At 37.2% G+C, this 14,361-nt stretch overlaps 1 protein-coding gene across 1 annotated transcript in view; it reads left to right on the plus strand.

The window, feature by feature from the left end:
* The first annotated feature begins 10,154 nt into the window (after nucleotides 1–10,154).
* The window catches only part of Hdx (highly divergent homeobox), a 114,352-nt gene continuing 110,145 nt past the window's right edge, over nucleotides 10,155–14,361 (plus strand). The window contains exon 1 of the mRNA XM_048336245.1: nucleotides 10,155–10,236. The gene's annotated coding sequence lies outside the window, so the exon portion shown is untranslated. The remainder of the gene's footprint in view (nucleotides 10,237–14,361) is intronic.

A 14,361-nucleotide genomic window follows, 5' to 3' on the forward strand; every position in this document is an offset into this window, starting at 1 on the left:
TGCCTGGTTTTGACATTTGTCCACTCCATAGTACACCTATTTTGTTCACCTGGCATCAGCTGATTGGCCCCCTTTTACTTAACTCCATTCCTTGAATTCTTATCTTGAAATACCTAACCATGGCTTTTCAACTTTAATATATTATCCAAGACTGAAAATGATACCTTTGTTAAAAGTCATTTTCAAATGACCCTAAATGCTATCTGATAAAAAGCATATTATTTAATAATTATTGATCCATTGTCCTCAGTAATTCATTTTGTGTTTCCTTTCTTAATCTTTAAAAATTGGGGGGGAAGGAAGGTTGAAGTAAAATGAGGGAGGCGATAACAATTTGATAAGAAATGTACTTACCTTATATATGTAACTATAACCCCTCATTACATCACCTTGACAATAAAAAAATTTTAAATTAAAAATCTGATGGAAAATGGAGTAAAAGTAAGATATGATTTTCTTATTCAGTTTACTCCTAAAATACCTATTTCATCTGTTTATATTTTTACTTCAGAGTGGTTTTTCAAAATTTATCAAATTCTGAACTTTCAAAATTTCATTTTAATAGGATATGGTGATGCAGGCCTATAATACAGTACTCAGGAAGTGGGGCCAGGAAGATAGAGTTCTAGGTCACCTTGGACTACATAGACACTTTCTCAAAAAAAACAAACAAGTGCTGAGGGTATCATTTAACAATCAAGTGACTGCCGATCACATGTAGGACCATTAGTTTGATCCTCAGGCCAGCAGAGAGGTGGGGGGAGGGAGAGAGAGGGAAAAGGAGAGGGAGAGGGAGGAAGAAGGAGGAAGAGGAAGAGGGAGGAGAAGAGGAGAGAGTGAGGAAGGGGGAGGAGTGCAGAAGAGGAAGAAAGGAGAGAAAGGATGATATGATGGAGGAGAAGGGAGAAGGAGGAGGAGGAGGAGGGGAAGGAGGAGGAAGGAGAAGAAGAAGAAGAAGAAGAAGAAGAAGAAGAAGAAGAAGAAGAAGAAGAAGAAGAAGAAGAAGAAGAAGAAGAAGAGGAAGAGGAAGAGGAAGAGGAGAGAGGAGGAGGAGGAGGAGGAGGAGGAGGAGGAGGAGGAGGAGGAGGAGGAGGAGGAGGAGGAGGAGGAGGAGGAGGAGGAGGAGGAGGGAAAGAGAGGCACCTTTTTTTGCTTTTCCTTCCTTGACCCTTTCTGCATCTTGTATATTGCTTTAGTAAAGTTGGTGTTTTTCTTCTGGTTTCATTTATATATACATGAATGACAAATTATGCATCTAGATGTTTCTGCAGATACATTATGCTTTTTCTTTTTTTAACTTTATTGAGATTTTTATTCCTGTATCAAAAATTTCATGACACTCAGTTTTCTAGATTTTTTTCCCAGCTTCGTCTGTTCAGGCAGCTTATTGGTCAATCTGCTGTCATTCTGATCAGTGAGAACAATGAGAGAAAGTAGCAGAATGGAGCCTTTTGAAGATATGACTAGAGGCAAACACCTTACAAGAAGGCAGGCCTGGAGATAGTTAGGCCTGACAGAATCTGTAGAAGGTTCCTAAATCTCCTGTGTCAGTTAATTCCATCATCCCATAACTATAAAGGTTTGCAATGTAGCACATACAATCTAAATTTGCATTAGTGCAGTAAAAACATTGCTATTCCAGAAAGCAAGCTTTAGGAGGTGAGCATGCTGTGAAGAGTGCTAAATGAAGACCCTGAAGACAGGAACTGTGACTTGAGAACCAGGAGAAAGAAAAAGTGAGGACAACAATGGGGTCAAACCATTCTTTTGTGTCCTTTTCTTGCTAAGGCTCCTCTTACTTTTGGCTGTGACTGTGGCCACATCATTACTTCTCAGTCTGGGTCAATGGGAATTCTACAGCACTTCTCAGACACTTGGCAGGCCCTGATGGCCAGGGAGCTATTTCCTTCTTCAGCTAGAGGCATGGGAGGGGCCAGGAGAGGATATCTGGCTGGTACCTACTCCACAGAGAAGGGTCGGTCCCCTGCCCCTACTCCCAAACTCTGAGGACAAGGCTCTTCCACTTCAATTACAATGGAAAACTTTTCACCATCTATCAATATCTTGACTCCACAAAGTACATGCCACAAGACATGGCCAGTTGGGACGGGGGAAATGGAAACTGGGAGAAAAATGAGAGAGGGGGTAACAAGTACGACAAAGAATGTACTCAGGGGCTGGGAATATGGCCTAGTGGCAAGAGTGCTTGCCTCCTATACATGAGGCCCTGGGTTCAATTCCCCAGCACCACATATACAGAAAACGGCCAGAAGTGGTGCTGTGGCTCAAGTGGCAGAATGCTAGCCTTGAGCAAAAAGAAGGCAGGGACAGTGCTCAGGCCCTGAGTCCATTGCCAGGACTGGCAAAAAATATATATATATATATATACTCATTACCATACATATGTAACCCCTCTGTACATCACCCCGACAATAAAATTAAATTTAATTATTTAAAAAAAGACATGGCTAGTTATGGAAAGACAGTCATCTTTACAAGTACTAAACTCCAGAGCCCAATAATAAAATGATCCTCAGGTCTACTTAGAGGAGAAACTTGAAATGTATAATTGTTTTTGTGAAGTGTATTTTAGAACCACAAAATTCAGTATTTCTCCCTTCACCCCTTGCTCTCCATCTCTCTTTCACTTTCTCCTGTCCACCTGTCTTTAATGGTATCCAAGACTACTTCCTGATATCAAGATATAGTCCTATTACAATGACTCAACACCCCAAAATGCCTCTCCTTCATGCTTTCTGAGGTTGTTAAGGTTACTTGTAAAGCACTTGGTATGAACTTTATTAATAAACTCTTGGAAAGGTTTGTGGGGTTTTGGTTTTTTTTTTTTTTTTTTTTTTGGCCAGTCCTGGGGCTTGAACTAAGGTCCTAGGCAATGTCCCTGAGCTTCTTTTGCTCAAGGCTAACACTCTACCACTTGATCCACAGTGCTAGTTCTGACTTTTTGTTTATATGGTACTGAGGAATCAAACCCAGGGCTTCATGTATGGTATGCAAGCACTCTACCAGTAAGTCACATTCCCAGCCCTAGAAAGGTTTTTGGAGAACAGCTACTTCAGTTCAGTGAAAAAGTTCTACAAAACCTCCCAGTATAGACCACAATATATGTTTCTTGTCTAGCCAACTTATTCTATCATTAAACAATTGTTCTTAACAACCTTTCAAACATACCTCCTCACATGGGGCCCTTTGTAACCAAGTGGCTCAATATCAACGTTATAATAGAATCTTGTTTTCCACAGCTAATTGGCTAAGATCAAGATCTTTAATTGCATATTTAAACAAAAGGCATAAAATTAGCAGCGATTTTATTTTCGGATGTATAGCCAATAGAACATCCCTGTGGCAAGAGAGAAAGTAAGCCTAAGTTTGAAGTTAAAGACATAGCTGCACAATTTAATACATATAAGTGTATATATATATGTATATATATACATTTGTATTTCAACATGTTGATTACGCATATATAGTTCTTCCCCAAAGATCAGCGTCAGAATCACTCCAAACTGTATTTTTTCGTGAAACTGGAACCTCATAAAAAACTACTAGGTAGTAGGTAGGTATCATTCTTACAGTGAGTATATTTTTTATTGTCAGAATGCTGTACAGAGGGGTTACAGTTACATGCTTAAGATAGTAAATACATTTCTTGTCATTCCTCATTTTTCTCCCTCCTTCCCTCCCATCCCCAGCCCTTCACCCCACTCCCTTGCCTTCTTAATTGTTTTTTCAAAATCCAGAATTTAAAATAAAATAAACAGAGACCTTATCCTTATCCTTATGTCAGTTGTCACTCTAGTCTATAATGCTTATGTCCTCTATGATTAGTAACTGTAAAACAATTCCTTCCTTCCAGATCAGGTGATATATACATATACATCTCTTTTCTTTGGCTATGTGTAGTCTGTTCCTTCTTTTTCTCTAATTTTCCCTCCTCCCTGCTGCCGTTGAGTTGCTTGGTTTGTTTTCCACAGTTCCCATTGCAGCTGTTGGGCCCTTTCTACTGTATTTTTCCCCCTATTTTCCATTCATTCTGTGTCTTCCTTCCAGCTTCTTTCAGATGTGTACCTGTGTACATCTTGTGTGAGGAAAGGGTATAGAGTCTTTTAGTTCTCTAAGATTGATTATGAAGAAGTGATCTTTACAGCCCGGATATAATATTATCTACATATGAATTTGTGTGCATGGATGTACAGGCCTCCTTGTGATATCCTGGATCCTGTTGTTCAGGATAGATGCCTAGAAGTAGTATGGCTGGGTCATAGGGTATACTGTTGCCTGAGTTCTAGTATAAGCCATTCTAACTGGGGTAAGGTGGTATCTCAGGGTTGTTTTTATTTTCATTTCCTTTACTGCCAGGGATGTTGGAACATTTCCTCATATATTTATTTGCCAAGTTTATTCCTTATTCTGTGAAGTCTCTCTCTTAGCAACCTTGCCCATTTGATAATTGGTTTACTAGGTTTGGAACGGGTTAGTTTCTTGGCTTCTCTATAGATAACGGATATTACGCCTTAGTTGCTTTACTGGTGAAGATCTTTTCCCAAATGGTTGGCTGTCTTTCTAGTTTAGTGGCTATGTCTTTAGCTGTGCAGAAACGTTTTATTTTGAGGTAGTCCCATTTGTTGAGTCTCTCTCCAATCTTTTGCTTTTTCTGGTGAAAGGTAATCTAAATATATTTCCCTTAATTTGAATTGAAGACTACTAATTCCTTCAACTCCCAAAAGCATTTAGTTACTTCAGGAACAGGTGAGCCTCCAGACCAATTATGAGTGTCTGGTAAATGTATGCATGGATTAAAGAGGATACTTATCTGGGATGAGCCACACTTCATAGTGTTCAATAAGTAATTTATTCCATTCCATGAAACTTCTCTAAACTACTAATACTCTCACGACCAAATAATTCATGTAATACCATATTGAATCATTTATCAGAAAATTTTCTCACTTAGGATTTACCCATTCCAGTAACTTCACGCATGACCTAGAGAAGACCCCTAACTCTCCTTTCAATAATTGATGGTTAATTTATATGTGGCTGGAGAAAAAAATATAAGTCTATGACATATCAAAAGTATCCACAATATCCTACTTTTGAATTAGATGCGCAAACCTTGTAATAGGACTAAAGCTGCTTCTTAAGGTCAGCCAATATGAATATGTAGGTCCCCTAGATATCCAGTAATATGCAATAAATAAATTTTAATATAAAATTAAAAACCAGAAATGAATTTGACCATTCACTCAAGAGAAATAAATTTCTTTCTGGATATATACAAAATATCTTAGGCACTGAATAGAGGACATTTGCTCTTGTAGAGCTCATAAGTAAAATAACTGAGACTCCAGAATCTCAGTTTATCTTGAGGGTCTGTAATAAGGCTAGGAAGAAGATCATTGCCTTGTCTGCAATATAGTTGTGTCCTGTTAGAAATAAAAGACTACTCTGCCAAAGATATAATTTTTCTAGACTCACTTAGTCTAAGGACTATCATACTACAATGCATTTTTTTCTTTAAGAACGCAGCTGCTCTTATTGCCTATGTATACTTTGGGACAAAAATTATGCCTTTATAATTTTTATGTGTCTGGCATATAATAGTTACTAAATATTTGTGGGATGAAATTGCCTTTATTATTCTGCCTTATATTAACAGCTTAATAACACAGTTGTTTTCCATTTCAATCTGACATCGGAAGCCATTAGAGAGCTTGCTTAAATACTAATTGTCGGACCTTTCTCAGAGTTTCTACATTTATGGATGGAGAATAAGGTTGTGCATTTCCAACTAATTCTCAAGTGATATGGTTATTGTGGGTCTAGGGAAAGCATTCTGGTAGCTACTGGCTTAGTTTAAGAGGAAAATGAGTAGCATATCTCATCTTAAAAACCACATTGTGTCTCATTCATAAGGAAATAGACAGATTTATAAAAAAAAATCACACTAAGTGAAATGAGCCAGACCCAAAGAAACAGACTGCATGTTTTCCATCATTGGTAGTAATTAGTACATGTCTAGGATAGACCTAGAAGAACATCACGATAGCTCAATAGCTATGTACATATGAACACATAAAATGATGCTTAACAAAATGAACTCCAAGTTATGGGAATAAGTGGTTTATCATTGTTATTTTCAACGTATCATGTGAAATTATGTCATTTTCTTTTGTCTTTCTTCCCCATGGTTCTACCCCTGAAGTCCCTGTAACTGATTCTGGTACCCTGGATATTGTATGTACATTTATAGGACATAGGTAAGAAAAGGGGAACATCAAAATAAGTGAGCCAGACCCAAAGAAACATGGACTCTATGGTCTCCTTCGTAGGGAATAATTAGCACAGGTTTAGGCTAGTCAAAGTAGAGGATCACAAGAGCCCAATAGCTATACTATACCCTTAGGAACACATAAGATGATGCTAAGTGAAATGAACTCCATGTTATGGAAATGACTGTTATATCACTGTTGTAATTACTTTCAACATGTGATGTGAAATCGTAGCTTCTATTAATGATGACCCTCTTGTATCCCCTTCCCGTGGTTTTACCTGCACTATCTCTGTATCTTTTCTGAGTACATTGGAAACCGTGTATACTGGTATTAGAACTATCAAACTGAAAGGGAATACCCAAATCAAGAGACACAGGGTAAAAAAAAACAGACTACAAAAGCAATACTTGCAAAACTGTTTGGTATAAATCAACTGAATAACTCATTGGGGGAAAGGGAAAGGGGGAGGGAGGAGGGGGGAATGAGGGAGGAGGTAACAAACAGTACAAGAAATGTATCCAATGCCTAACGTATGAAAATGTATCCTCTCTGTACATCAGTTTGACAATAAAAATTAGAAAAAAATACAAAATGGAGAGAGAGGATAAGAAATGAACCAACGCAACAGCAGAACTTGCAAAACTATATGCTGTAAACCTAATGTACAACTGGGGGAGAGGAAATGGGGAGGGGAGAAGGTGGAAGAAAAATGAGGGAGGAGGTAACCAGTTTGATAAGAAATGTACTCACTGCCTTAGTTATGAAACTATAACAACACTGTACATTAATTTAACAACAATTTAATTAAATTTAAAAAGACAATGTAAAAAAACACAATGAGGCTTCAAAATCAGTTTCACATGAGAAATGTTGGAGGCAGACAAATTTGGTTAACATATATTCTATAAATTTGCAACATTAATAAATGAAATACACAATATCTCTACAGAGATTATTCAAGAATCAATAGAAGTATGGACATTTTCTTAATGAAACATTTTGTATAATTAATATACACAAATTTGAAAAAAGAAAAATCAATTGTTTAAAGATCATTACAAGAGGAGTAATGCTTCAAAGGGACTTTCTTTAGGGCTCAGGAATATCTGGCCTGGGAGCCATACAATGTGTACATAAGAATACATACATGTTTGCTTTTTCTTTTCACCTAGTTGACTGTGCACAGCCAAAATCAGCCTGGATTGATAATTTTGTATGACCTCTGATGTTATAAATATCTAAGTGGCCTCCAGAAGAAAAAATGTTCCCTTACCTACTGGCCAAATTACAATGAACAAACTTCCTCCAGTGGCACTTTTTGAGTCAGGGTTTCACTGTGTATTTCAGTGTGGCATGGAAATCACTATGTAGCCCAGACTGGCTTTGAACTCAAAATCCTCCTGCCTCAATTTCCCAAGTTCTGGGATTATCGGACATTGTGCGACCATACTCATTTTCCGATGACATCTCTTATCTTCTAAATAATAAAATTTAATAATTGAAATGATTGTAAATATGTGAATTTAGCATTTTTTAATTCTAAGATTACTTTCTCTATGCTTTGAATCAGGAGCATCTAAAAGAACAGCACTTCAATTTTAATTTTTTCATCATGTTTTGGTGCACAACTTTTAATAGAGATATGAATAAGCAGTGCAATGAAAAGTTGCACAACATAAATTATCTTATGTATGCCTTCTATTGTCAGCTGGACTAGAACCACTTCAAGAGGAGATACTTTGCTCTTCTCTCATATCAACTTAATTTCAAGTATACAGTTGATACTTAACTTGATGGTAATTGTTCAGCAGGAGATCATCTCCTAATGTCCCACTTTGACCTTCATTGTTCTTTCTTTGAAATGCCTCTGTCATTTCTATTTATTTCTGATCTCTACAAACTGATGTAGGCCCAAGTCACGTAGAAGCTAGATTACCATTATAGCTATCTAACCAGTTTAATCTTACTTAAAATGAATGACTTGAAAATTCTGCTTCAAGTTATTCATTCAAGAAGTAATTATTGATTTGTACATTTTGCATCCAGGACTTTTCTAGATGTCAGATAACACACAAATGTACAAACAACTTGTGCCCTCTTGGGGTTGGATTTGCAATATCAAAACAATCGGTACATTTGACAATAAATGCTACAAAGGACAATAAAACATCAACTTGGGGATTAATATATATTAAGATCACAATTTTAAGTAGGGAACATCTATTTAAAGATGCCCAAGTGAAGCAGTAAGTTATACAAAGTTCAGAGGGCACAATAGTATAAGGTGTGTGACGTGAGCATGAGCTTTACTTGTTTGAGAAATGGAAGCTGGATGGTGTCATTGAAAAAATGAACTAATGGCAGGCAGAAGATGAGGTCAGAAAGAGAGTAAACCCATCAACTGGAGTCTTGAGGACATTTCCATCTTTCAGTTTATGAGAGAGTAAAACATTTGACAATCTGGGACTGGACATGTACTGACTTTTAGTTGCAGAATTCACCCAACAGTGTGTTGAATTTTGACCAAAGAGAATTGAGGCTTCCTTGCCCTGGGGATTTGGGTGGTTTTCAACCAAATCAAAGTTTTCTGCCTATTTTGAAAGGTCTTTATTATCACTCTATCCAATTTGCCACTAGCCCTCAACACACACCTTTATATATGTCAACCTGGTTTCTTCATGCACTCACTACTCACTTCATCCATTTTTATGCTTCTTTACCTTTACCTCTCTGTCCTTTATGACACTGGCTTCCCAATACTTACAAAACCATTTGGTGTAAACCAACTGCACAACTCATGGGGGGAGAGGGAAGGAGGGAGGGGGAGGGGGGAAGAGGTAACAAATTGTACAAGAAATGTACCCACTGCCTAATGTATGAAACTGAAACTCCTCTGTACATCACTTTGACAATAAATAAATATTCAGAAAAATAAAAAGACACTGGCTTCCTTAACCAACAGTCAGATTTCAATTACAACAGAATGCTTTCCAAACTTTTCTATCTTACTGATGTCTCCAGTCATAAATCAATGCAGCTCGTTGCTTTAATTCATGACTAAGCATATGATCATGTATATTGTTTTATTTTAGCATTTACTGGCTACTATTTTCATCTTCTAAAGGATGTTGTAAATTCTATAGTAGCAGAGAACCAACCACTTTTATGTCTCTCATAACATCCAACACATTTGGGGAGTATACCAAGTGAATATTGACTGATGTAACATGCAGTTTGAGATATTTTCCTGTAGTAGTGATCAAGTAATTTCTGACAGTACAGGGATTGAGGTCAGGTGAAGATAGCCTATAATTTCTTGCCTATTCACCATGATCAATCAGTCACATATGAGTACTTATTGAAATTTTCAAAGGCTCCATGGAAGCATCATCTTTGAAGAAAACTGGTGTGTGTGTGTGTGTGTGTGTGTGTGTGTGTGTGTGTGTGTGTGTGTGTGTGTGTGTGTGAATTGAACTTGGTTTGGGCAATGTGAGACAATTTCCCTGAAAGAGAATCTCAAGTTTGACCCAGTGGCACCTCTCAAATGTCTGTCATGAAACTACTATAATCATAAGGATGCTGAATGTTCATAGCTATCCAGGGAGAGAAAAGTAGAGAGGCCTTGCCGTAGATATAACTGATATGGGGGGGGGGGGTGGAAACAGTAGGGCAGTCCTACTGCAGGCAGCCATCTCTCCTTCCCTCTCCCCACACTTGGGTTCTGGGCTGAGTCCAGGGACTGTCCGGTGCTGATCTCGGGCTCCCATTGGCCGCTGTCTTTCGTGACGTCACGATCATGATGAGAATTGATGATCGGACACGCTGATTTCATTGTCTGAGGCGGCAGTGGAGACCCAGGAAAATTCTCGCGGAATCCGCTTGCCCCAGCACTGCCCTGACCTGGGATCCTTTGATCCCTTTCGTGACTACTACTACGCCCGAGGTAAGTGCCCAAGCTGAGTGGGTGTGAAGGGGGAAGGAGGGTGTGCAAGGCATTGGGATAATGCTGTGCCCAATGGGGGGCCCGTAGTTTCTGTGGGCCTAGAGAGGCAGCCAACAAATTGGTGCAGCTTCTAGGCAGCCAACTGTCTCTGCCTCCTGGCAAAGGCTGACAGCAGCATGAGGTTAGAAACAGCTGAGAATAGGGAAACAGTGGGCATTACCAGAAAGCTCAGGACCTTGCTCTGAGACAGGGCTATGTTTGGATCGCACTTTGGGCCCAGTGGTTAGAAGTAGTGGTGTTTCTGTTTCTGAAGAAAGGACAGGGTTGAATTCTACCAGTTCTAGCTTTCACTGGACAGTAGATTTCTCACAGCCCCACTCAAACGCACCGTGGGCGCTGCGCCTGCGCATTAGCACCTTGGGGGGGGTGTCACTGAGAGAATAGGCTTGGAGTTTGCGCAGGCAGTGTTTTGCTTTAGCTGGAGGGGGTGGGGCTGAGCTCTGTCAGGGCTGAATGTGGGAAGGTTAAGGAGTTGGCCTTAAGATATTAGAAATACTTAGAGGCTGAGAATCTGCTATTTGCTTTGAACATGGCCTAACAATATAAGCAACCCCAGAATGAGCCTGACGAAATTGAGAATGCAAATTCTTAATCTACAGACATTTTGATTACAAATTATGGAAAAAAAACTTGAAGAATTTGGGATAGAAAGTTCTCAAATGAGAAATCAGGTGGAAAGGGAAAAGAACATTAATTATTAAAATAAATCAAACTCTTAATCTTTTAGGAAGAGCTCTGATTTGAGGTGACTTTCAGTAATTGTGAACATAAAACTCCTTGCACTGAGAATGAGATCCACTGTAGAGATCAATTGAAGCAAATTTCCTTTCTTCTCTCCTCCCCACCCTTGGTTCTAGCTCAGAAATCATTAGTCTCAGTTTCAGGCTTGGTGCTGTTCTTTTCCTTCTGCGTGAAAGCTAGAACCAAATAAGATTCTATTTTAAGGGACTTTGAACACCATCTTCACGTTAGGAGAGGCGTTGTTTCTCAGTACTTATGAGGAAATATCTTCCTATCTCTACTTGAGGAAATTGTACAGTAATGTTGTTCGTTCCCTTCACAATCTGTTCATTGATTCCTATTTCATGGAAGAATCTAACTTTTTCTTTGTTTCTTATAGTCAAGAGATCATAAAATTTGGAAAATTTTAATTTTGAAATTCCATTCACATTATTTTTCATTTACTCTACAATGTAAACTTATGCCCTCAATCCTTAATTTACCTCCGCCACCTCCAAAGTACTGATCTGTGAAAACTTCCATGTTATTGTTTTGTATCCAAAATGTTCTTGGCTCCTTATTTTTGTAATTTCAACCTAAATTGTACCAGGATTAAAAAGTTCAGAATACTATGTGGTCTTATTGGACTGTAAAAGCCTTATTTTGCTTTGGTCTTCTGTGAACAACTCTCTTTAATGCTGTCTAAACCATCTACCCTCATAACTTTGCTTCTCATCCCATGATTCCTTCACCTAGGTTACCCTTACTTCCCTAATAATTGTAAAAGTTACACTTCTCCATAAGTGCATTTAAATCCAATCAACTGTTACATACATTACCTCTCCTAGAATTCTTATACCCATTCTTGTATATATCTCTTCTTACAGCCAGTTGGATGTTGCCTTATTTGCTCTGTGGTGTGTGTGTGTTTGTGTGTGTGTGTGTGTATGTGTATGTATGTGTGTGTTGGTGTGTGTGTGTGTGTGTGTGTGTGAGTGTAGACTGGCTTGCTTAACTAGGCTTTATACCCTGCCTCATGTGATAGAATAAGGGAATGCCATATACTTTACCATCTTGTCTACAACACCCAGCTGATTAATCAAAATACGTATTTAAGCTTCTTTTCTTGATAGTAATTCCTTGGAAAACAAAATAACATAGTTAGAAAGGGAACTGTATATATACAAACACTCATCACCAGGCAAAGGATCCCCTAATGAGTGGAAAAACCTGAATAACTTAGGGATAAAGCATTATGAGCCTTCATATACAGGGAATAACTTCCTGATATATCATGCCCACTCAAAGTCAAAAGACTATGACCTTTATTTGTAAACTTCTTTTTTTTAAATAGATGAAACAGTGATTTATTATTCCACATTTATGAGTGAATACAGGCATCAATGCAACGAGTTAAATGTCCATATGTATTTCTTTTTTTTCAAATTTTTATTATCAAACTGATGTACAGAGAGGTTACAGTTTCATACGTTAGGCATTGGATATATTTCTTGTACTGTTTGTTACCTCGTCCCTCATTCCCCCCTCCCCCTTTCCCTTTACCCCCATGAGGTGTTCAGTTCAATTACACCAAACAGTTTTGCAAGTATTGCTTTTGTAGTTGTTTGTCTTTTTTTACCCTGTGTCTTAATGGAAGATACTGTTGAGAAGTAATTTGTTGTTCCACACTTCTCTCTGATGACATTGCATCACGTGTATTCTCTCCAAGTGTACTCATTACTCACTTTTTATTTCATGATACCTTAATTGTCTTATTTGACTATCCATGGTAGTTTTCATTTGCACGTCACTTGAATCACAGTTCATTATCCAAGTGGTTGCCACACTTACTATTATATTTGTTGCTACTTTTCTATTTATTTGGTTTCAAAATGTACTGTTCAGTGTACCTCAAGTTTTACTGAATGACAGTGTGGCCACAGTTTAGAGACATTGTACAGATTTCTTACTGGCATCTGATTACTTTGAGATAACCACCTGAATATCATATCAAATTTGGGAATATAGATTAAAAGCAGTTCAAAAAATACTTTAAGCAGTAAATTTGAGAATAATTGACATAGATTATTTTAGAGGAAAGCTAGAAAAAACTTTGCAATGATTAATCAGACCCCTTGTTTCACATATGAGTATTCTGAAGCTCAGAAAAGTGAAGTATCTTGCCAGCATTAGTAACAGGCATTGCTCTCATAAATAAATGTAATATATAAAAGATATAATATAGTATATAATATATGTGTGTAATGCATAATATATACATGTAATATATGATATGTATTGTGTCATAAAATGTGTTATATAATATAGAGTAAAGCATATATATAGTATATTGTATAATATATGACATATATAATTTGTCTTGTCACACATGTATCCTAAATTACATATATCATATATCATATATGCTATATAAAACACATTATATATTATGCAGTTAAAATCCTATCACATTTAGACCCTCACTATATGCCTGTGGGGTAATTATAATATTATTTCCCATTTTATTACTGAGAAGCCAGATGCATGAAGTACTTGATTTTTCCAGGCATTAAATACCAATTATGAAACAATTATGGGTCTGTTTGAATCATCACAAAGCTATCCTTAAGAATATTTTTGTAATACATTTTTCACAGATATTTCTAGATTCCCAGCTCATGGTGAGTTTGTGTGTACTTGTTTGATAATATTTATCAGGAATCATATTATTTCTAGAATGTTAGTGATACATATATTTATTTTAAATATTTTGTTAAAATATATTCAAAGTACATTTATTAAAATACATTCAACTGACAGAAACACACTGTATTAATCTAATATAATTTTGGGTATAATATGTGGTTTTTGAATGGTCATTCATTTCTTTTATTTATTTTCATTTAATTCTGTCTGAGTACAATGGCATCATATGGAAACTATTCTATTTTTACACATGGAATACAAAATTGAATTGTTTATATTGATTTTAAGAGATGTCATTTAAAACTCAAGTGTTTGGTGTCATCTACTAGCATTGAATATACTATTTTTATGTATGTAATTTGGAAGTAAAAGCTGATAAATTTTAGGAAGATAAAGCAACTGAAAGGTCTAGAGCTGGGTATACCACTCAGAAGCAGAACACCTGCCTAGTATCATGAGAACTTGGGTTTGATCCCTAGCAAAACTCACACACACACACACACACACACACACACACACACACACACACGGAGCTGGAGTGGTTAGCATACTTACTCAAAACTCTTTCCAGTCTCTAATATCTTCATTACAATCATTTCAAATATGCCTATGAATTTTTTTGTGCCTGCTAGTAGAAAA

Source organism: Perognathus longimembris, chromosome 28, assembly GCF_023159225.1.
Source record: "Perognathus longimembris pacificus isolate PPM17 chromosome 28, ASM2315922v1, whole genome shotgun sequence".
NCBI classification, from domain to species: domain Eukaryota; kingdom Metazoa; phylum Chordata; class Mammalia; order Rodentia; family Heteromyidae; genus Perognathus; species Perognathus longimembris.